Below are 22,249 nucleotides of genomic sequence, written 5' to 3' on the forward strand. Positions count from 1 at the left end.
CTTAGACACCAGGAGGCAAGGATGGCACCCAAGAGGCACTTGGTGTTAGATAAGACTTGTGGTCTCCTGTTGTCCCTGCCTGCTTTCACAGAGCAAGAGCTTTCTTCCCAGATTCTGCAGGTGATCACATCCCCTGCTGTACCCTGGCTCTCTATTCGGCAAACCCGACAAAAACCTGTGTGCTGATCCCAGATTTTCATTGCAGCCTGTATATATTCCACAGATGCACACACAAGATCTCCAGAGCCCTCTCTGAGTTTATGTAATGCTTTCCTTCATCACATGCTGAAACCACAAAAGATGTCTCCCATGAGACATCCGCCTTCATGGAGGAAAATGTCAATGAGATTTCATAGAGGAAAAAAAGGGTCTTCTCTGAACCAGCTGAAGCATCCAGAGCAGTCACACCCCAGGCATCAGCAAAAAAAAAAAAAAAAAAATTAACAAACTAGTGTCTGCACAGTTTCTGTTATTTGTAATATATAAGAAGAAACATAATCAAACTTTAATCTTCTTTCGACCTGGTTGAGCTTAGAGTGTAGTAAGTAGCTAGAGAAAAGCTCAGCAAGTCTGATATGGCTGTTACCGAAGAAAAGCCAGTACAGAACCCCATGAATTGTCGAGGTAATTCAGTATCCACAACCAATGCTAGCATGCTGGCAGGCAAGTTTTTATTAGGCTGTCACATCTACATCAGTTCAGAAGTGGTGTCAGATATTGCCACAACAAATTCTCTTGTTATAAAAAATCGGGGTGCATATTTTTGTAACATTAATATATAATACATAAAATGGTTGGAATTCATACCAGTTGGCACTCAGTATAAGAGTCTTGTTTTGGCTGATATATACAGCATATCGGGAGAGGAGGAAATTTGCTTTCTCTGCAAACATGATGACTTTCCACAGATCAGAATTCTTCTCCTCCTGTTGAATATTGCGGGGGCTTTTCACAATTGAGCGGAACGAATTTAGGGCTGTAAGTAATTGAGAGTTGGCTGCTTGCATACAGGAAAAAAGGAAGACAAACAAAATGTCACAGTGATTATTTTTATCTCTGCAAAGTGTGTGAAATTAATTTATGAAAGCAACATTTTTGCCCTTTTGAAAGTATACGTACACAAGTTAGAAGTCTGGGTGGTTCTCTCCAGGCTACCAGGAAAGCAAAACATCTACTGTATATCTGCCCTTTAATCTAGCAGATCTTTATTTGCAGAGCATCATGTTTCTGTATCTGTGCTTCTGCCAAGTGCAGAACCAGATTTGGTTCTTAGATATACTGGTTCAAAGCTGGAGGAATCTCACTGACTTCAGCACACACTGATGAAGAGGAGCAGAGAAGTGGGCATCCTCTCTGCTCCACCCTAACATTTTCTGTTAGTAAGGGATGCCTCTGTCTACATGGAGTTTTGCTACTCAGGAATTATTTATTTTAGGTACTATTAGGTATTCTCTCTGTGGTTGGACAGATGGGAAGAAATGAGGTAATGCTCACAGGAGCTGAACCCTGTCACATTGAACTGGGGCTCATCTCTGGTAAAAGGCAGTTCGCTTTACTTGGTCATTCCATTTTGACAAAGCTGTGAAAGCAGAGTTGTTGCTCAATACCTTGTCAGCCCTGCCATCATGTTACCAGCCATCATTAAACCATCCTAGCCAAGGTGAGTAGGAAGACCTGAAATCCTAGGTTCAAACAAAGTAAAACAAACCTAAGTGGAAGGTAAGTCAGTCTATATGAGATTGGTTTATGCAAAGGTAAACTGATATTTGTAATACAGGTAAGGAAGTGTTACGAAAGCCAGTATTCACAGCAAGAAATCCAGAAAAGTCCACAATGGAAAACAGTGAAGAGGCAAGGAATCTGCTTATTGGGAATGCTGAGGTTCCTTATATCTTCCTTGGACACTGCCCCAAGCTGCTGCTGTTTTAAATACTCCTCCAGGGATTACCCTTAGAATAATGTAGACTTTTTAGGTCAAACAGAAGCAGAACTGTTTGGAGAAAGATTTTAGTTTGGCTGTTTAAATGGCAGATTCTCTGATACAAGTAAGGGGTGGGAGAAGGGGTTGCATTTTAAGGTGACACTCAAGAAGTTCAGCTCACAGAGAATACAAGATGTGTTCTTCTTGGGAAGAAAAATAAATTACAGTGCAGTATTATAACCCTCCTCTTCCTCTTTCCCCCATCCCATCTGCTCCTCGGCTTTGCTTTTTTATTTCCTTTTGTCCTCAAAATTTCCCATAGTTACTCATCTTTCTCTAGACTTTTATGTTTCTTCAACCTTCCCTTGACATTCAAAAAGATCTTTTTTTTTAATTACACCGACCCTGCCCCTAATGCTGTCAGCTACTTCTTCACAACCCTTATGAAGGAGTGCTCCAAACTCTGTAGAAACCCCGTTGTACATTTTGATTCATTGGTACAGTTGGTGGTGGCTCTAACATTTATTAGCTGATGGGAATTCTTAGCAGAAACTCTTGTAAGAGACAGATAGGTGTGTGTGTGTGTGTGTGGATGTACATTACCAAAGCTTTAAGGGAGCAGTGTCATTAAAAACAAGAATGACATTGAGTACTCATTATCAGTGTAACACTACCAAGGTGAGAATGTTAATTGCTCTATGATGGAAAATATAACAACTGGCCAGTATTTTGTACAGGGTCTTGTAGCTTTCCCCTGACTGCTGCTTTTCAGGCTTGCCCCGTCACTGTGAGCTCAAGGGTAGCCAGGAAAACCTCCTTCACTGAGGGCCACTATGTAGGTACCCTGTGTCTCCTCTGCCACAGCCTTTCCTGGTGTGTCACCATGCTGGCTTTGGCTTCAGCAGGGCCAACATCGTGCACAGTATCGTGCACAAGGGAAATAAGGCTTGGAAAGGTTTCACTAAAGGCTGTGAAGTTCTCGTAGGGATGGGCCAACTGTGCTCTGTGATAAGAGCACAGACACTTCTCTGTTTAAAACGTGGGATAAGGAGCATAAATTTGGCATAAATAAAAAGTAGCATCAGCTACAGGCAAGGGAAGAAAATGGTTGTCACCAAGGTGCTAGGGAGCAGCCCTAATACCTTGGTAGATCCATGAGCTTCAGTTTCAAGCAGTTAGAAACTCAGAGAGATGGGGATGCAGTGGGGACAGAAAACTGCTAAACCTGAATAATCTAGGTGGCAAAACCACGTTGCTTACACAGCAACCTTCAGATCCCCCTCCCTCCTTCCTACTAGTACTCTCTCCGTGATCAACTCCACTGAGACCAACTCACCATCCACACTCTTATTCTGAGTGATTCAGGGTGCCAAAAAACAGCACACCAGGAGGTCAGCATTACCATTTATTCATTCCTATGTCAGAATACTTTCTTGCCCTTAACATTTTAAGAAGGCATGAGGGCAGCTTTACAAGAGCACTGTTCATCTTTTGGGGCTGCAGTTTGGAGAATTGTTCCTGCACCAGCATTGTAACTGATTTGCACCCCAAGTTTGGTTACATTTCCTGAACCTTTTCCATACCCATTCCACCACCAGTGAAGTCAAATCACCCATACTGGGCCATCTGCTCTATCTATAGGCACAAGATGCAGCAAACACATGAAGACTGTAAGGTAAACCCAAGTCCTCATCTGGAAGCTGTGTAAATATTAATTATTATTGTCTTAAAAGATTAATCAAAGAAATGGAATGCAAATGCTAACAGGGACAAATCTGTCAAGGTGTGGAGATTATGCAAAGTTTCCTGAGATTTTCTGAATATGGCTAAAATGTGGAGCTTCAGTTTGCTGTCTTGATTACCAAGACTATTGAGCAGTAATATGCAGGAAGGCCTTGCCAGGAACAACCAGCAGTTGTGGAAGGGCACGTTACTTCAGGGAACCAGGAATTTGGGTACTCTGGAAGCACTCCTGCATGTCATGGCATTTGATCAAAGCAGGTTGTAAAAGTTCTGCTTCATCAAATGAGAGCTTCAACAGAAAGGAACCACTACAGGAGAAGAGACAACCAGTACCCATTTCTCTATTTTTTATTTCTTTTTTATATATATATATATATATATATATATATATATATATATATATATATACACATTAAATTTCTTTCATGTTTATTCTTAAGACCAAGGGGTCATTTAAAATAAAATTGATGTAGTGGTATGGTTTCTGAACCACAATTTAGATTTTGCCTCCTTGTTTTCCAAGTGTATCAGTGAATTCTCCCTTCTTTCAGCCAGAGGTACCTCCAAAAGTTAACAGAGGAGGAGGTGCTCCTTAAATAAGGTAACCTATTATTAGCAACATTTCCAAATATAACCCCCCATTTGTCTTAATCATGTTACCACAGTGGCCAATTTGTAATGGGTTGAAAAAGCTTTAGGAGCTTTTCCATGCCAGATTCTCTGCCTTGAGCATGGAGCAAGTTTAATTTGCTAATTATAACCGAGGGACTACCTAGACACCATGCCCCTTCCAGCCAGAATGGGTACAAAGTCACAGCTTCAATGGGCATGACTTCATCTTGGCTGATGCCACACATTTCTTCCAAGGTGAACCTTAACATCCCTGATTGTGAGCAGTGCATAAACCAGTTTATGCCAATGACATCGAAGTTCTAACAGGGGAAATGTATCAATGTAATAATTATGAGTCATAAAAATAATAACTGATGCTGAAATATTGTATTCACATAGACAAGGTGAGCCTATGTATGATTTTGAGTTTTGTTACTCAAAAAGTGTAGTTTAACTTACCCCTCACAGGTGGTGGAAGCAACCAGCAAGGACTGGTGATACTTCTGACCCCTGGCAAGGGGGATGCATGGCTGTCATAGCCCACTTTGGTAAGCTCAACTTCAGATGAGGCACACAAAGGGAAGGTTAGCTCCCTTCTGAAAACTGTAGGGAAGGTTAGTGCTTAGTTCAATACATGCAAATTATCACCATTATTAAGACTTCTGTCAAAAGAGGCTGAAGAGTTTTACCCAAAGGTAATAATCCTTCTAGAGGGACTTAGAAGTATTCATCATCACTGAAAGTACATTAACTGAAACTCTGAATGGTTTTTGTTGTAGAAAATAAAGACAATTTTATTAAAGCTACTACAGAATATATGCAATGCATGAAGGGGGTGGAGTTTTTTCCTCTGGTTTTTTTTTGTTTTTTTCTTGTTTGTTTGGTTGGGATTTTTTAAGTAGTGTTTGTCTACCTACAGTGGCAACTATGTCCTTTACAATACATAATGTAATGTGCCACTGTTGGAGCCCTGTTACTTCAGTTATTTTAGGGCAGTTAAGTCAGAATGAAAGGAAAAAACCCGCCTCAGTGCTTTACATTTAAAACTACTGGCATGACATGTGCAAATTCATTAAAAAAAAAATCTCATTCATCAAAACAATTCATTTTTTGTTTGAACAGGCTGAATAAACAATTTCTTACTGATTTAATCCTGGCAGCCTTTCTAGTGACAAGTGGCTCCAGTTCATGTACAAGCACCACAGTGTCCTTAAGTATCAAGAACAAATTGGGTACATAAAGGACATTTAGTGATCACCTCTGCATGACTGCCCAGCATTCCCACTCGCCTTTTTCTCCCCCTCTTTTAATTATTTTTCTATTGTAGCAAATGCCATTAAAATCTTGAGTTTATCAGAACATTCTGAGAAACATCTGGGTTGGATCCTTTCTTTTCTTTCTCCTGCCAATGATGGGCTGACATGGCACGAAATGTTGTCCTGAATCAGCACTAGATTGTGTACTTTCAAAAAAGGTCACAGAATAATGCTGGAACAGTGAACAGCCACATGGAAATGTGCTTACTGTAGAGCTCATTCTTGTGAAAATAGTGAAAAAGTTACCATATTTTCAATTATTTGAAATGTATACTTTCATTTTTATTATTATCTCCTTTTTCAATCAGACACTAAGCATAAAGGCAAAATCTTTGTGTCATGATGAAGAAAATGTGCTAAAACCTAACAGCTACATAAGTCTGTGACCAAAAAAAAAAAAAAAAAAAAAATTAAAAATACATTAACAACTCATTCTCTTGCCCTGAATTGACCAGGGAGTTGGACTGGGTGATTGTAGTAGATCCTTTGTGACTGAAATATTCTATTCTATTCTATTCTATTCTATTCTATTCTATTCTATTCTATTCTATTCTATTCTAGGCTAGGCTAGGCTAGGCTAGGCTAGGCTAGGCTAGGCTAGGCTATTCTGTTACAAGTCACTTTGTTCTTCTGTGACTCAGGTCCTGCCAATCTGAGATGAACCTCCTCTCAGACCTAGTGTCTCCTCTGAAGCTCAGAATGAGTCCCCCAGTTCAGCACTATCTGGCTGCTCTCCATACCATCTTTTAGGACAGCTTTGCCTTAAAACTGGTAGGAAAAAATGGCACCCTCTTGTACTTGAGTTCTCTTTCTTTTGCTGATATAGCTGTGCTACCATTTTAGCAATGAACATATTTTTTCCTAGTTTTTGTAGGATCAAGTTCTGAAGAGTGACAGCTTTCATGAACCCAGGTGGTTTTCCCTTTTGTGCAGCAGCCATACCACCACTAACCCTCAAGCTCTACGTGTGATGCCCAGTTCTGACTGTGAAATACACACAGCCTGTTCCACAGTGACTGGAAGCCAACACGGGGAGAAGCAAGGAGATCTGGTCTGCCTGATTGGTGGTATCCACAAAGACATGGGAGCCAGAAGAGGCCAAAATAGAAAGTCAGCTTATTTTATCTACTGAAAGGCAGGGAAAAAGATGATCTTCTCTTTCATATTCTAGGCTATTTTTCAGACTGCTAACAATAAGATCATCTTTTTAAATGTTATCAGGTATGCTTTACCAGTAGGGATGGCTACAAGGGTTTTTATATCCGTGTTATTAGTCAGGTTTCATCTGAAGATTCCATGTAGCAGCTTATGAGGACAATGATAGGGAGAGATGTAAACATCTCAGTGGCACTCAGCACTTATTGTTCCCCCCACAGACTAGGAATCAGGACTTTCCCGACTAGAAATGCATCCACCTAAAGACAGGTTGCCAGCAACTGCAAAAATTAGCTTACAATTTAAAAAATTAAAATAATTACCCTTCAAAATCATGTGCAAAAGTAATGGTTTTTTTCTAAACCTTCCCCATGTCTCCTTATTACATGTCACCTAAAAACGACCTGACCTTGAACTGAGCAGTTAGTACTTGTATTAGTCAGTACTTCCAACCATAATTCTTATCTTTATGAGGAAATCCCACCCTCCTTAAATGGAACAAATTGAAAAACTAAGTAACAAAAAACCCCAAACCTTTGAAAAAGCTCAGCTCTGCCACTCTTGGGCCTACTGTAAACTTAGATCTCCTCCTCTTCTCATCATCCAAGTGCACACAAGGAAAGAAGGGACCTGGCAGTAACCAAGTGATTTACAGAAAATCAAATTTCATACGAGAATTTCCAGAGGATTTTAGTGTCATGTGTTCAAAAGAAAGCCCATGCAGAATATTCTGGTGTTTGGCTGATTGTTTTTTTCATGAAAGTCATTTAAAGCTGGTGGTTTGAGCCACTTTTATGTTTTAATTAAAGCTTAATGATGGTGGAAGGCTGGGAGGACTCTGCCAGCGTGACAAAAGTGGTGTGGATGAGTCTGTCTGGGACACAGTCATCACAGCCTACAAACTGTGTGGGCTGGGCACACACAGGGAGGTTGTCACCACTATGTGAACATTAATCTCACATGGGGAAAAACCCCAGGACTTCTTTTGACCTTACAGTCTTCAGTGGCCCCCCAATCAGGAATGAAGCCAGGAGAGAAGAGAACAGCAAAGTGGCAGAGGCAGAGGGGGAAACGGAGCCGAGCAGTCCAAGTTTATACAGCCAGGAAGGAAACACATAAGCTTCAGATCTCAATTCCTTGCAGATTCATGGCAAAAACCCCATATTTTCAGAGAATATTATTGGAGGACTGGCTGCAGCACCCTAAACCCTTGAGAAAAAGAAATGTTAAGAGAGAGATTTGACCGTTCTGATTCTAGACACCTCTCTTTAGTGTCCCCAGCACGAGGATGAACACATTACACCTTCCAGGGGATCTGCGAGGAGAAGGTAAGCAAGCTTTTGGAGTATGGTTTTCACTGAGCATTTAGAGGACATTTCCAAAGCATCCAGAGTCCTTCCACCATTTCAGAAGTGAAAAGTGTCTCACCCAACTGGGTGGGATAATGTTCACATTCCTGTATTTCCCCATCTCTTTCCTCCCTGACTTTCTTCCTCCTCAGAAGCTCAGTTCCCTCTTACCTTACCGAAAGCCAGCTTTGCACACATTTTTTCTGCCTGTTAGCATCTTTTTGTCCTCCTCTTCTTTTATTCTTAAGCTTTCCCTTCAGCTCCAGCTTGCTTCCTGTCCCACATCACTTTCCCCCATCTGCCACATCCTCCACACAGTCCCCAGCTCCTTCTGCTGCTGCGGGACTAAGCAGTGCTGGAAAATGTCCTCCTCTGCCTTGAGAGGAAGTGGCAGGTTTAGGAGGGCTAGTGAGCCCTGGAGAAATTTACAGCAGCAACTCCTGCACGCCTGCCTGTGGGTGCAGAGACCCAGCACCATAAATCTGTACTCCCTCTGGATTTGGAAGATTTTGTTGGGGTAATCTTGGAGAAATTATTTGCTTAGAAAACATCTGTTGCCATACGATATCAGGATAGAGCAGGGAAAAGGGAAGCTCCTCACCTCAAATTGTGTCACTTTAAAAGCCACCACTCCCAGTTTGTGCAGCAAAACAAAGAAAGTCTTGTTGGGGCAGTGGGCACCACTTCCCCTGCAGCTGGTGCTGGAGGTGGAATAGCTTTCTTTGCCAGTTGTGGGCTACTTCACAGATGTCCTTTTGTTCCCCTTTCACACTAGCCACAATTTCCTCTTAAACTTTAATCCTCTCTCCGTTTCTAATGTATGCAAATATATGCCAAAAAATCAAGTCAGAGTTTCAAGACAGAGCAAGTTATTGGGGTGGGGGTGGGAGGGAGGGAGACAAGGAGGCAGTGGAATTTCTTTGTCAGTATAAATGTTTCAAGGATCAAAATAGTTTAGAAAAATATCTGAACGCAAAGAGTGAAGTGTGTTTATTATCCATGCTAACCTGTGGGAAAAGGGAACAGCTGAATTTTCTATTCTGCACAGCCTAGATGAAAAGGGCTCGGAGAGCAAGGAAGAAAGCGTCTGCTTGTCCTGCCCATATGCCAGGTTTCAGCTGATGTGCTGATGGAGGAGACACTTTCCCTCTCCTGGGATTACTCAGGATTCCCATTTTGGCTTCTCCTAGGTCCAAACCAGCAGGAAGCTGCAATTCCCATGGCTGCTCAAGTTCCTCGAGCAACTGCTTGGAGAACTAGTTCTCAAAAAAGGCAGATACACATGATCATCTCCAGCAACAGATGAAGATCATAGAGAAATGCCTGAAACATAAACCAAAAAAAAAAAAAAAAAATCCAAGGAAAAAACAAACCAAAAAAAGAAGGAAAAAATCCAACAAAATCATAATAAAACAAAAACCCAAACAAACAAAACCAAACAAAAATTTAAAAAAACCCCAAACCAAAAACCAATCAACAAACAAACAAAAGATAGAAGCATTAATTGCGCTTAGGTGGGTAAATCTCTTTGTGGTGGTATGTCCAAGGGTCAGGCCAGTGATGGGAAAACAGGTCAGGAGAAGAGGAACTGGTTTCGTTGCTGACACCCGTTACTCCAGCTAGTAATGTGCCTTCTCATTTCTCAGCATGTAAAAAAAGGCTTTGGATGCTGGAAACTGTGAATTACTTGAAGATCTATTAAAAAACCAGAAGATATTAATTTTATCAGCCATGAGAGAAAGTTTATATTGGGTGTCCACAAAATTTATCTTTCGATGTTCTGAATGGAAACTGTTTCCTAATGATCCAAACTCAGTGCCACCATAACTGGGTACAAAGCAGTTCCATTCCATAAATTCCTGTCCCCTCATCTTTGTGTAGTGTCAGTTTTCCTCACAAAACAGAAAACTAAAATAACTGCTGAGATCGGAGCAGTTGGAAAGGAAGCTTACTGTGCAGTTCACACGTGTCTACTCTTTTCTTTGTCTTCCCATTTCCTTTTAATGACACCTACTTCTCTCTGGCCTCCACACCTCCCTCTCACCTCCTTCTGTTCAACATCCTCATCTCCACTTCTGCCATCAATCACTTTCTGCTGTCTACCAGTCTTTCTCTTTCCCTCAGTCCCCCAAGGGACTGTGAATCCCAATGTTTGTGAATATCATGTTAAAAAGAATCAGTGCCACCTAACTTGTAATTTTGAAAACCTCACTAGAAACCTCTTGATAGAAAAGGAAATTTTGGTCACAGAAATGTTGAGTTCTACTGGAGAGTAGGGAAAAAGAGGAGGAGGTGAAAAGAATGGTTTAAATGGTTGTTTGTTGGTTCAAACTGGAAAACATACACAAGGAGATCTTCTCTTTGAGTTCTTTGTCCAGAGCTCGGACAGGAGTTTCCTTCAAGAAATGGTGCATAACTTTATGGAGAAATGCAGCCAAGCCACTGTGCTGTTGGGGCCTCACTGTCTGCTAGGTGTCCCCCTGTTGATCCATCACATGCAGGTCTGCAATGTCCCTCTCCTGTTCCTCGCCTGTTGCTCCCTCGGGCTGCCAAAGCTGGAGCAGGAACACCCATGGCAGCAGTCTGGGAGCACTGGTTTGGCCTCATGGGCTGTCACGGCAGCTGCCACTGCCGTGGGATCATCTGACATTTAAAGGGCTGGGGGCAGCAGGCACTGAGCACGTGTTCTTGCTGGCCAAAGGAAACCTGAAGCCTGCTGGCCAGGATGTATCTTACAATCTCCTTTTAACAAATTTATGGATAGCAATCTTCTGGAGGTTTTCACTAGATTAATCTATTAACTTGTGAAGCTATCCATTTTAATGCAAGAATCTCGATTACATTAAGATTTTTATGTAGGTGCATCAGATGACATCCAAAAGACTCAGCATCTTTTAACACAGTCATTCATCAAGAATGCCTCAATGAGATAACTGGTGCTATCGTTTCTCCTGTTCAGAAATGGAGAATTGAATGTGGAAGGTTAAATTTGTTGCCTGATTTAATCACCCATAGGAAGTTTCTGACAGGGCCTGAAGTAAGAGACAGCTCTCTGAATTGCTCTGTCACCTCTTTCATGAATCCATTCTGATTTCTTAGAAAAAAGGCACAGCCAAACTTCATGGAAGTAAAAATAAAATGATACTTTTTTAAAAAAAAAATACAGAGATGAAGTGTTTCAGATAATGATAACAAAGGGGAAAGAGTCTGAACCTAACAATGAGTGCCATATTTGGAGTAAAAACCAACATTAAAAAAAAAAAAAAAAAAGACTGATAATCTTTTTCATTTATGTGTCCGGAGTGTCTATAGGTATCAAAGTGCTGGTATGTAAGACCTTTCCAATATTAAACACTGTAGCTTCTGATTAGGGTCACTCACTCGTTCTGAGTGACCTGAGCTTGTGAGAAGATATTTTTTGGTAGGCCAGGGTAGGAAGCGAGCCAGGGTTGTTGTGTCGGGTGTTGCTGACTCCTGCTCTGAGGTTCCCTAACCTCCTTATGGGCTAATGCCTTTCAGAACAACCGTGGTCTTGTAAAAATCATCCTCACTCTGTTTGGGAAGGAAAACCATGTACCTAAGGCTTCCATAAAAAGCCCACACAGGAGTTTACTGAAGGCTTGGTACCTGTGAGGTCCACCTTGAGTTATATTTGCATATAAAGGCCACACATAAAGCCAAGACACAGCAAAAAACATTCTCATCTTGACACTCAGTCCTGACAAACATCAGACTCTTGAGTGAGATTCCTAATGCTGGTACAAAAAGCTCATGAGCCCAGTTCTTTGTTGGAAGACGGACTCCAGAGCCCTCCTGCCTAAACCTCAGTAAGCATCTCTGAAGAAACAAAGGTGGTGGAATAGATCTTGATGCTATTCCTGAAGGGAAGATGAGTGATTTCCAAGGGAGCTGTGTCATGACGTTTAAGATCAGTCACCTGCATCCTTTAGTGGCACTCCTTGTTAGCCATGTATACGTCCTGCAGTTCAAAAAGAAGTTGCTACAGATGGACTTATGCATACACATGGAGCAAGGTACAGAGTTCAAACTATAGGCGCAGTGTACATGCATGCCTGCTGTTCCAAAAGTTCTGTCACTTGACCCACACAGAATATTTTTAAACTTTAGTTTTTGGCTGATAAGTATTTCAATTTTGGTTTTTTGCTGAGAGAACCTCTTTTTTTTATTTTATTTTTCAGCAGGAAGGCAAATCATCTTTGAATACTGCCAAATATAACAAACATCTACAGATGGGTTGGTCTGCAGCTGGAGGCTTTAACTTCGTAGTATTTATTTGAAATATCAAAGCCAGCAGAGCAAGGCTAAAACATAGTGGGCACAATTCACAGTGTTTTGGCTCTTGAGCAAATAGCAGTTGAACTTAGAGGTTGGGGTTTTTTTCTTGCTGAAATGGAATTTATGCAGATGTGCTTTGCACTAAATTCATTAACAATTACATCCTGGTGCGGTTTTCACATTTTTGTAAGGGATCTGCATAAGCACTAATTAGATCTAAAACAATGTTACTGTGCAAATTACAGTGCTGATTGTTCAAGTCGCCTTACATTCTGCATCTGCTTTGCGACGATGATAACATAGGTGCACGCAGTACAAATGCCAGCTTTTTATATTTAGTAGGACTATTTATTTAAAAGACAGCATTGAACAGATAATGCTGCAGTTTAAATATCTTGGAGATGCTTTTAGGTAATATTGTAAAGTAAAATAAATACTAATGCTAATAAGTTGCATAAACTAATTGCCATTTCATTAGCCATGAGTGATCTTCTCTGAGGCAAATCCACATTCCATTTGGCAACAAGTACCAACTGGGTATAGCTAAATGAAAGAAGTGCTTTGCAAAGACTGCATTTGTACTTGAATGGGGGGAGGACAAGAGCGAACATCTCAGTTCTACTGCTTCAAACCGTAGAAGTGAAATCTCTGACTCGCTCATTCAACTTCACTTCCAGATGAGACGGGGCAGGGAAAGTTTACCAGGAACACAATTTATTTTTAAGGAAACACTACATTTCAGTATGTTGGTCCCCACTCCACCTGTAACGCCCCCAAGCGTGATAAGGCAGCATTGAGCTTTAAAGCCACTTCAAAGATAAAACTTTAAATTCAGTCATTATGCTGCTCTCTTTATTAATTTTAGTGCAAGCTGAAAAAGCAGTACGATACGATGGGGTTCGAGGTGTCATGATGACATTCATGTATGCAATGATTGTGGTACTGTCTAGCCAAAATCACTTTCAGGAGGAGTCATCTAGGGTTGTCATGCATTGGAAGGGGCTGCTGAGGGAAGTGGTTGGACCACCATCCCTGGAGGTATTTAAAAGATGTGTAGCTATGGCACTTAGGGACACGGTTTAGTGGTGGAGCTGGCAGTGTTGGGCTGATGTTTGGTCTCGTTGATCTTAAGGGTCCTTTTCCAATCTCAGTGATTCTGTGATTCTGTCACAAAGATCTAGCCTCCCAGCAGCTTTACCTTCCCTGAGAGCACTAACCAAGCAAACAGACGTGCCAGCAGTGTCCTGGTATGCCTGTCTCTCCCAGCCTTCCTCGCAGATGGAAGTAGTGCCACAAGAGCAGCGTTTGTGTGTGAACTCAAAGGCACTATACTCACATTCACCGCCCTAATCATAATTTTCTGTAAGAGCAAGAGTTCCTCCCTGACCAGTTTAAGCCTTTGGGAGGGGCAGGGTAATCTGCAAGAAATTTCCCAGTTTATGTTCCTTACAAAAGAAGCCAGGAAGAAGCCATGGTTTGGGAGAAGCAAGGGTTTCCCATTACAGCTACTTGAGCATGAAGGATGTCTCCTCTTACCAGGTTTTCTACAGCTCTGAAGGGAAAATAGGGTGAGTGAAAAACATGAGGTTTTACCTTTTATAGTAAATACTGGAGGGATGTGAGCAGACCAAGAGAATTATTGGAGAGACTTAGGTAGGAGCCAATGCCTTATCCTGGGAGAAGTGAAAGTAACACATCTGCCAACCCCTAACAATTCTCCTGGTTCCCTGTGTGCTCCTACTTATGCTTGAGCATTTCTGTCCATCTACCCATTCTAGCACTTCTTGAACAAAAAATTTAATTTTCATCTAACTTGTAGATTTATGCACTTCCTATCAGGAATGACAAAATAGAATAGGACCCTTCTGCCTGGAAAAGAAAGGGAGATTACAGGAGTAAAGAAAAAAAAATGGTATAAACAGGGTGAATATGGATGGATTGTTTATGGTCTATTTTGAAACAAGACTACACTGTTACATGGCAGGTCAAAAATACATGAAAGAAGATTCTCCACCTTGACCCATAGCATGTGGTTTAGCTAGAGATGGTCTGCTGCAAGAGGCTGAAAGTTTATGCAGGCTTAAGAAGAAACTGGACAAAATCATAGAGGAAAAAATCCACTGAAGACTCCAAGATACCACCTTTGGCTTAGAAGACCATTGAGTTGCAAATTTCTGGAGGCTGGGTGACTGTTACAGGGGGATGTCTCACTACCTGCTTCTCTTGCTCTTACAGGCTTCCCACAACAAATTTTGGTCACTGCTCAGTGCAGAATATTTATGAGATGGACACTTGATCTGACACAGCATGGCTAGTCTCAGGTCCATCACAGCCTCTGTCAACCACTGAACTTACACTACTGAACTTCAAATATTTACTCTGTGTGGTGACTCCTGTCCCAGCTCCCCAGACACGTACTTTAGGCATAAAAAACCAGGCATTGTGTTGAACATCCTGTGGAGAGGATTCCTGCTAGCCTATTCCAAGCACTTCTGCAAGATCTACGTTGCTCAGCACCTATTCTCTTCTTTGTTTCTCTTATGGAAATGGCAAGATGGGATGTCCTGTCCTGGACCCCAAGCTGGGCAGGGCTGTGGACAACAGGTCTAATGAAGAGGCTTAAGGGGAGTACCTCCCTCTTTACTGATTAGAAAATCTGGGGAGATACTTTTATCAAATTAAAATTAGTATTAATGGATAGCCCTCTGTCTTATATTTAGAACTGCCTTAAATGCCTGGATCCTACAGACTTTCATGAGCAGGGCTATCAACATGCCTAATCTCCTTGGGTTTAGGTCCTGCAATGACATTCAAATCTTATAAGTATTTTTGACATGTAAGAAGTTGGAGTAATATTAAAAATAAAATTATATATAGGAGTCTGCTTAAATGGCAGGCACTTTTTTGCTTATTTTATAAAAATGCAGTAGTCTCCTAAATTTAATTAAGCCAGTCTGAGGACATGATGAAAGGGTTCTTTAGCATAAAAGACTTTGAAGTTTCTAGAAAAGAGTGAGGTATATAACTCTGAATAAGGGAATCCCATAAGATTTCTCTGTGCTGAAATTAAAGTGCAAGCTCTTACCTCAAGGATGCTATTTCCATCATCTCCAGGGTATTATTAGCTTTCGCAGCACATGCCGCTGTGAGTTACACAGCATTTCCCACACAGGCCGAAAGGACAGAGAAAGAAAGAAAGGAAGAGGATGCAAATAATCCATAGGGATATGTTGATGTAAAGGCTGGGGTTATGTGCATCATGGTCTCTCTAGCCATGCACTGGAAGACATTTTTACTGTGTGGTCTCACCTCCTACCTTAAACGCAGGCCAGCTATTCTTTCCTTCATTTCACAATTCACACTAGGTCAGCTCTAGCAGGGAGATAAATTCTGGTTTCTCACATGTCACATTTAGCCACTTTTTCAAGTTCTGAGATTCCAGCAGCTGTTTTCCTTTAATCAAGAAGATACTCAGGAGTCTGATTTCTCCAGCAAGTTATTGATGCATTGCCAAATACTCGAGGAATCTATAGCTTAATTCTTTGTCAGATGCTCTTCAGTAGCTGCCCTACATAAAATACATTAGTTGCTTCCCTAAGTAGTATTTATCTGATAAGGTAACTGAAAGTTTGTGGTTTAAATCTGCATGATGACATGTGCTCTTGTCTTCTTTTTGGTTTTCCTATTTTCAACCCTCCTGCTTACATAATGAAATTGCATCCTTCACTCAATTTTTGGTATACTAACCCCATGCAAATCCATGGGTTTGGCTCGCTGGGGAGGAGAACTGAAGCTGCTGGCAGTTTGGTCCTTTGTTGTACGTTCTGATTGGTAGTATCACACCTTGACAAACCTGGAAGGTGAGAAGCAAAGTCTTCCCCACTACATGGGGCACATTTATGCTCCAAGACTCCCACGACTGCTCCTGACTTGCCTTATGTAAAACTTATCGATTTCTGGGGGATTATCTTAGCTCAAGAAATCTTGAGACCTAATTATTGTAGCAGCATTGGGGTGCTTTCCCTGACTCCCTGGAAAAATCCAGTTATTGCCATCAAGCAGCAACAGCGGGCACATATTGCAAGGTGGCAGAGCTCTTGTGTCATGAATGCAATACAGAAACATTTGCCTCCAGCTCAGACACATTCTGTCAGAGCATCCTCGACGCATCTCTCCCGAGGAGTCAGATCTGACACTTGGGATGGCTGGCTGTCTACTCATCCACCCACTTCTTCTCAGGGTTTCTCTTTGCCTAGCAGGAGTGGGTACAGGGTTCACAGAGAACCCTGAAAGTAGGCTATTAAGTGACCTAGATTATTGCGGGGGGTGCTATTTCTGTGCTTCCCGGCCTGTGTACTTATGTTAGTCCCTTTGTCTCTGGGGCAGTCTCTACCTAGCAGGAAATCTGGTAGGGCAGTGGAAGATGTGTTAGGGAGAGCAGTCTGTCTAGAGAGAGGAGAGAAGATAATGGTGAATAAAAATAATGGACCCGAGAAATAACTGAAATACAAAAAATGCGGTTGAAATCCAATCCTTTCTTATGTTTGTGGCTTAACATGTGTCAGTTGGCACATTAACAGTAGCATATGGGTTGCTCTGATGTGAGTTACTGCATACAGTATGTTATGTTCAGGTCTAAAATGTGTAATTCTTTTGGATTAGTGTTGGCAGATTTCAGTGTGCAGCGTACAGTAAATGTTCATAAATTAAATATATTTATAAGCTTTTCTGTGGAGCTCATTGCTGTCTGATCTGAGAACCTCCCAAGCAGCTCTGCAGAGCACAGCGCTGCTAACTGGAGCCTCCTTTGCCAAGGTCAGGGATGCTACAGGGTGTCTGCTGAGGGCAGAGTCTAGACCACATCCTGAGTCCTAGCCCATGACTGGATCTTTCTTCTTGAGGTTCCAATAGGGAAACACCCATGTCACTGAAGAACACACAGGTGTGCTGGTGAGCTGGTGGCAGGTAATGCAGACTTAATGCCTTCCAGCATGCCCTTCCTCTTTGCACAACAATTGAAGCAGAGTACCTTCCAGGTCATTTCCAGCTCATCTCGCCATTCCCACAAAACCCAGTCTCAACACAGAGAATGCTTTTCTGAATGTCAACTTCTATGGGCCATATCAACAAATTCCATATGAGCTCTATCCAGCAGGACAGGAATCATTGTTTCTCCAGAAGTGAGGTGGCTGGGCTAGGTCTTGCTTCCTGGCTCCCACCCCAGTGAGGGTTGGCAGGTGGGAGGGTGAGGGTGCACTCACCCACCCTGGCTGAGTAAGGTCTTGAAGAAAGGAACAGCAGTGTTCCAGAATCCAATGTTTTTAAAATAAAGGAACAGAGGCAAATTCTGTATTTTTTTAGAGCTGATTTCAGTAGAGTCTCTTTGTTCATTCCTTGCCCTGAAATTATTTGTAGCCCCATCTTCTCAGCAAAGTGGGAAAGTTCTGGCTGTGGTCAGTTCCCAGAGGTCTTTGTCCATCATCAGGAGAACAAAATCCTTGGCAGAGAATATCTTGAATGCACAACACTCTTGCTCAGCCTTGAGAAATGCTTGTTCATTGGGTTGGGGCAAGGAATAATTTTAAGAGATGCGCTCAATGTTTTTTCAGCCTCCTGCTAAAATCGGTCAATTTGACTTTTGCGCTTGGAAAAAGGATGTGACTTCTTGTAAAACTGGCTGCTAGTAAGGACTGACACACAAGAAACCTCTGCATCGTGGTATTTCCAGCATTTTTTGATTACTAGAGACAAATGAAGGCCAAACAGCAGAAAAAAGGCTGAAAATTATTTTTGTTAGCAAGAAAATACAATCTAATAATGAAAAGTGACCACACAAATCTGCACAAAGTACTAAAATCAAGTATTTTGTCCTGGCTCTGGGCCACAGTCCAGCCTCTCCACTAAGAGCTGCCCTGATGGACATGGTCGTACAGGAGACCTGGAAGATGTCCCCACCTGTCCTGGAGCCAGGTGCCTAAGGCCAGGACAGTGCCAGTGTCTGAGGAGAGCAAGCAAAGAGAGCAAATGGTAAATCTCCCACTTGGGCTGCTGGGCACTGCTGTACTCAGGGGCTGCAAGTGGCCCCACCTCCTGAGAGTGGCCCAGGTGAGGCAGTGGTTGATCAGGCACATGCCCATTTCCATGATCCTCAGGAGTTAGAGCACCATAGCATTGAGCCATCCCTCTGCATCCTCAGCTGCATCTATGGAGCAAGGACAGCCCTGTGCCAGCTGTGGCAAACACACAAAACAAAAATGAGGGGGAAAAAACCCCCACCCAATAAATCAGTTTTTGAAAATGTGCTGTGTAACCAATATCGTCAGTACTGATTTAAATCCTGTACATCAGGTATGAAGATGGCAGTGGATAAGGTTATGCAGCTTGATAGTCTGCTTGCTTTCCTCCAGTACTCTGGTTTTTGGCAGAGTTTGTTTATATTTTTACAGAGACGAAATGCATACTTTTTCTTCTGAATCCCCCCTGTACCTGTTCATCCTCAAAGCCTCACGGTGACTGTCTTAACAGCTTTGAAAACAGATTTCTCACTTCAGGTTCTTCTCTTTATCTCAAAAAAAAAAAAAAAAAAAAAAACAAACCCAGAAAAAAAAAAAAAACAACCCTAACCAAAACAAAAACAATTTCAAAAAAAACCCCAACCCAGCAATGAGTTTTTGACTATGAAATGTGGGTTTTCTTGGGAATTTTTGAAGAAGGAAAATGAAGCTCCCTTTTGTTAATATTAGCAGTCAATAACTAAAACCTACTTATCCATATGAAGTCAGACAATTATGCAGTCAATGACTGACATAAATAGTGTAGACAGGGCTAGTTTTTAAACCCATGGCCCACCACCTAGGTTTCAATCCCCTTTGAACAGGAACCAAGCTATAGTATCTCAAAAAAAGTGGGTGTGATTGAAGGGAGAAGAATTATTACCCCAAACCAGCCAAGTGAAAGAATAAGGTGTACCTGCAGAGCATCTACTGCATTGCATGGCATAAGATGGCTTTGTTAAACAGGGAGCCAGCTCCAGCTTTTCTTCTTCTTCAAAGGGATGGAGAGGGAGGGGGAAGTGAAAGTGACTGGGAAGATGTGGGAAGCACGTCTGCGGGGCAGTTTGGCTCCCTGCCTGGACACAGGGAAAATGTCAAACCCCCTGGGCTGTGGAAGCTTCTGTTTATTATGGGTTTTGCTTGTTTTACCTAGTTTTAATCGCAAAAGGTCTCCCTAGGCAAACATACCTTCCTGCCTGCTGATGTGGTTTGTTCCTGCTTGGTTATCTCCTCATCCAACACCTGCTGTATCCTCAGGAATGGGTGGAAGCCAGTGGGCACAGAGGAAGCAGCTCCAGCACCTCCTTCAGAGCTGGGATGCACAAAGTTCTCTGGAGACAGGCAGCCTTTGCTTTCTGATAGTCATTCTTGCTACTGCCCATTGCTGTGTGGACTTAAGTAGCACTGAGCAGCTCCTGACAGACACCCAAAGCAGCAAAGCAAGGGGCCTTTGCAGAGGAAGTGCAAGCACAGTGAGTTGGCACCTTCTCTCATTTTCTGGTTTTCTCCCTGTCTCCAAATGAGGCTTCACTTGCCCCTCTCTGTTGACATTCACTAAGCTCACCTCTTCCACCCTAAGTGGAAGCCTTCAAGGCCAGGTTGGATGGGCTCTAAGGAACCTGGTCTAGTGGAATCTGTCCCCGCCCATAGCAGAGTGACTGGAACTAGGTGATCTTTAGGGCCCATTCCAACCCAAGCCATTCTGTGATGCTGTGATGATCATTTCTCACTGGATGTGAATGGACTGGGCTCACGAGAACAGGGCTAGCATCAGCAGCCATATAAACTGCATTTGAGCGAATCTTACCTGCCTCTTGGGAGTCTGGTGACTACAGCACTAGATGCCCTTGCACTTCACCCCTTTGCTCTGGGGAGGAGCTGCAAAAACAGCACCCAAAAGCTTCTGCACCCCTAAAACCCAGTTTGAACTGGTGTTGTGAAAAAGGGTGATGTGCAACACCAACAACCACAGTCTGCTCCCACATTTGCCTGACAGCACCCGTTTCTTGCAGTTGCATCACTTCCTCAGTGTTAGATATGACTTCAAATTGTGACATAGGAACAAAACATCTCAGTGACACCAAGCCCAGAACAGACCAGATAAACTGCTGGTGGCCCTGAAGTAAGCTCCCATAACTCCATGTACACAACTGAGGCTAAACAGCAAAGAGCTCATAAACCAGAGAAGAAGCTACAACTGCTAATGGCTTGGAAAGCTTAATTTCGGAGGAAATAGTAAAGAGAAAAGTAGAAAATTGCTATCAGTCAATTAAATGTAGGGCATAAACCTGCTACTGTCTGAAAATACATATCGGTAAGAGAAAAAAGAAAAGGCACTCTTGGTTCAGCAAGCCCAGACTAGCGTTATGACACTTAACAGAAAGCAGTATTTTCACAGAAAAATTGACAAACCCCTTGTTTTTTTTTTTATTAAATCACCTAACAAAGTGGACAAAACACCCAAAATGAAGTAATCCTTAGAGTGGACAAAACACCCAAAATGGAGTAATCCTTCATCTGCAGTAAGAGGGTTGGGAGGATTGAATACAAATTACTCAAACAGTTGATAATAAATACAATTACTCAAACAGTTGAAAAACAAATTAAGTTATTGCTGAATTATTTGAACTATAATACTCCATTTCTACTAATTCTGACTTCTCAGAAATTTCTGCTCTGGACTGAAGCCTGTGATGATTGCTAAACCAAAACAACTTGTCTGTCTGAAGCCTCAGCAAACCTTTCTTTTTGTCAGTCAAGAGAACTGGAGGAAAATAGGGACTTTTGCTGGTACACATATAACTGTACCCATGCAAAAATGGTTGAAATGAGAAGCAAAAAGGTCTTCTGATGAGCAAGCATGGCAGCATTTTTGGTGGGGTGTGTCTCTTAGACAGAAGAAAGCACTGGGTACCTGTTTAATGATCACAGATGTTTCATCAGGTGCACTTGCAAGACATTAAAGCAAAGCCAAGAGATTTGTGTGGATATACTGAGGGGGAAAAAAAGAATGACCATCTTAAGGGAATGATTTCCCATATATGAGAGAGTGGGTAGCACTGACACAGAGGACTGGAGTATCAGCAAAGATCATGAAGCACATGTGTGTTCATGGGCAAATTTACAGGGCAGAATAGGCATTTGTGGATAAGGATGCAAAACATACAGCTCTTGCTTATGGTATCGTGGTTTCAGGATTTTAGCCTCTAAGAAAGACCTTAGTTATGGCTGCATTTCCTCCCCCCCCCCTTCCCTTGAAAGAAGGGAAGAAACTTGGGTCAATTTGTGATGAGGTAAGGGAACAGATTAAGTCTGCAGTGGGTTTTCTCTCCCCTCCTTTTCTCCTGAGTGGCATAAAAAGGAGCCTCCATATTCCTCTCCCACATGCTGTCCTGAATTTCTCTCCTTTCCTCAACACTTAACTTTTTCTTGGAATGCCTTTACGTGCCAGATGACAGCAAGTTACTGTGCTAATTGCTTTATTCTTCAATAAGGACATTTACTATACCAAACTCCTACAATACTTATGTGTAAATTAGAATTTGGCCTTGGAACAGCCCTCTTTCAACAATTAAATAGCTTTCTTGAATGGATAGCTTTATAGATTAAAAAGGCTTTGTCTTGGAAAGATTTTTTTTCCTTTTTCTTTTTTTTTCAGCACTAAGGGTGTCTGTTTTCACCCTTACCAGCCAAGAGAAGACTAATAAGTCTCACAAAATTGCTCTTGTTTATGAATAAATCTGAATCCAGATCTATTCCATAGATGTGGAATTATGGAGCCTGAGAACAAATTCCTTTCTTTCA

Source organism: Haemorhous mexicanus, chromosome 3 (genome assembly GCF_027477595.1).
Source record: "Haemorhous mexicanus isolate bHaeMex1 chromosome 3, bHaeMex1.pri, whole genome shotgun sequence".
In the NCBI taxonomy this organism is placed as follows: domain Eukaryota; kingdom Metazoa; phylum Chordata; class Aves; order Passeriformes; family Fringillidae; genus Haemorhous; species Haemorhous mexicanus.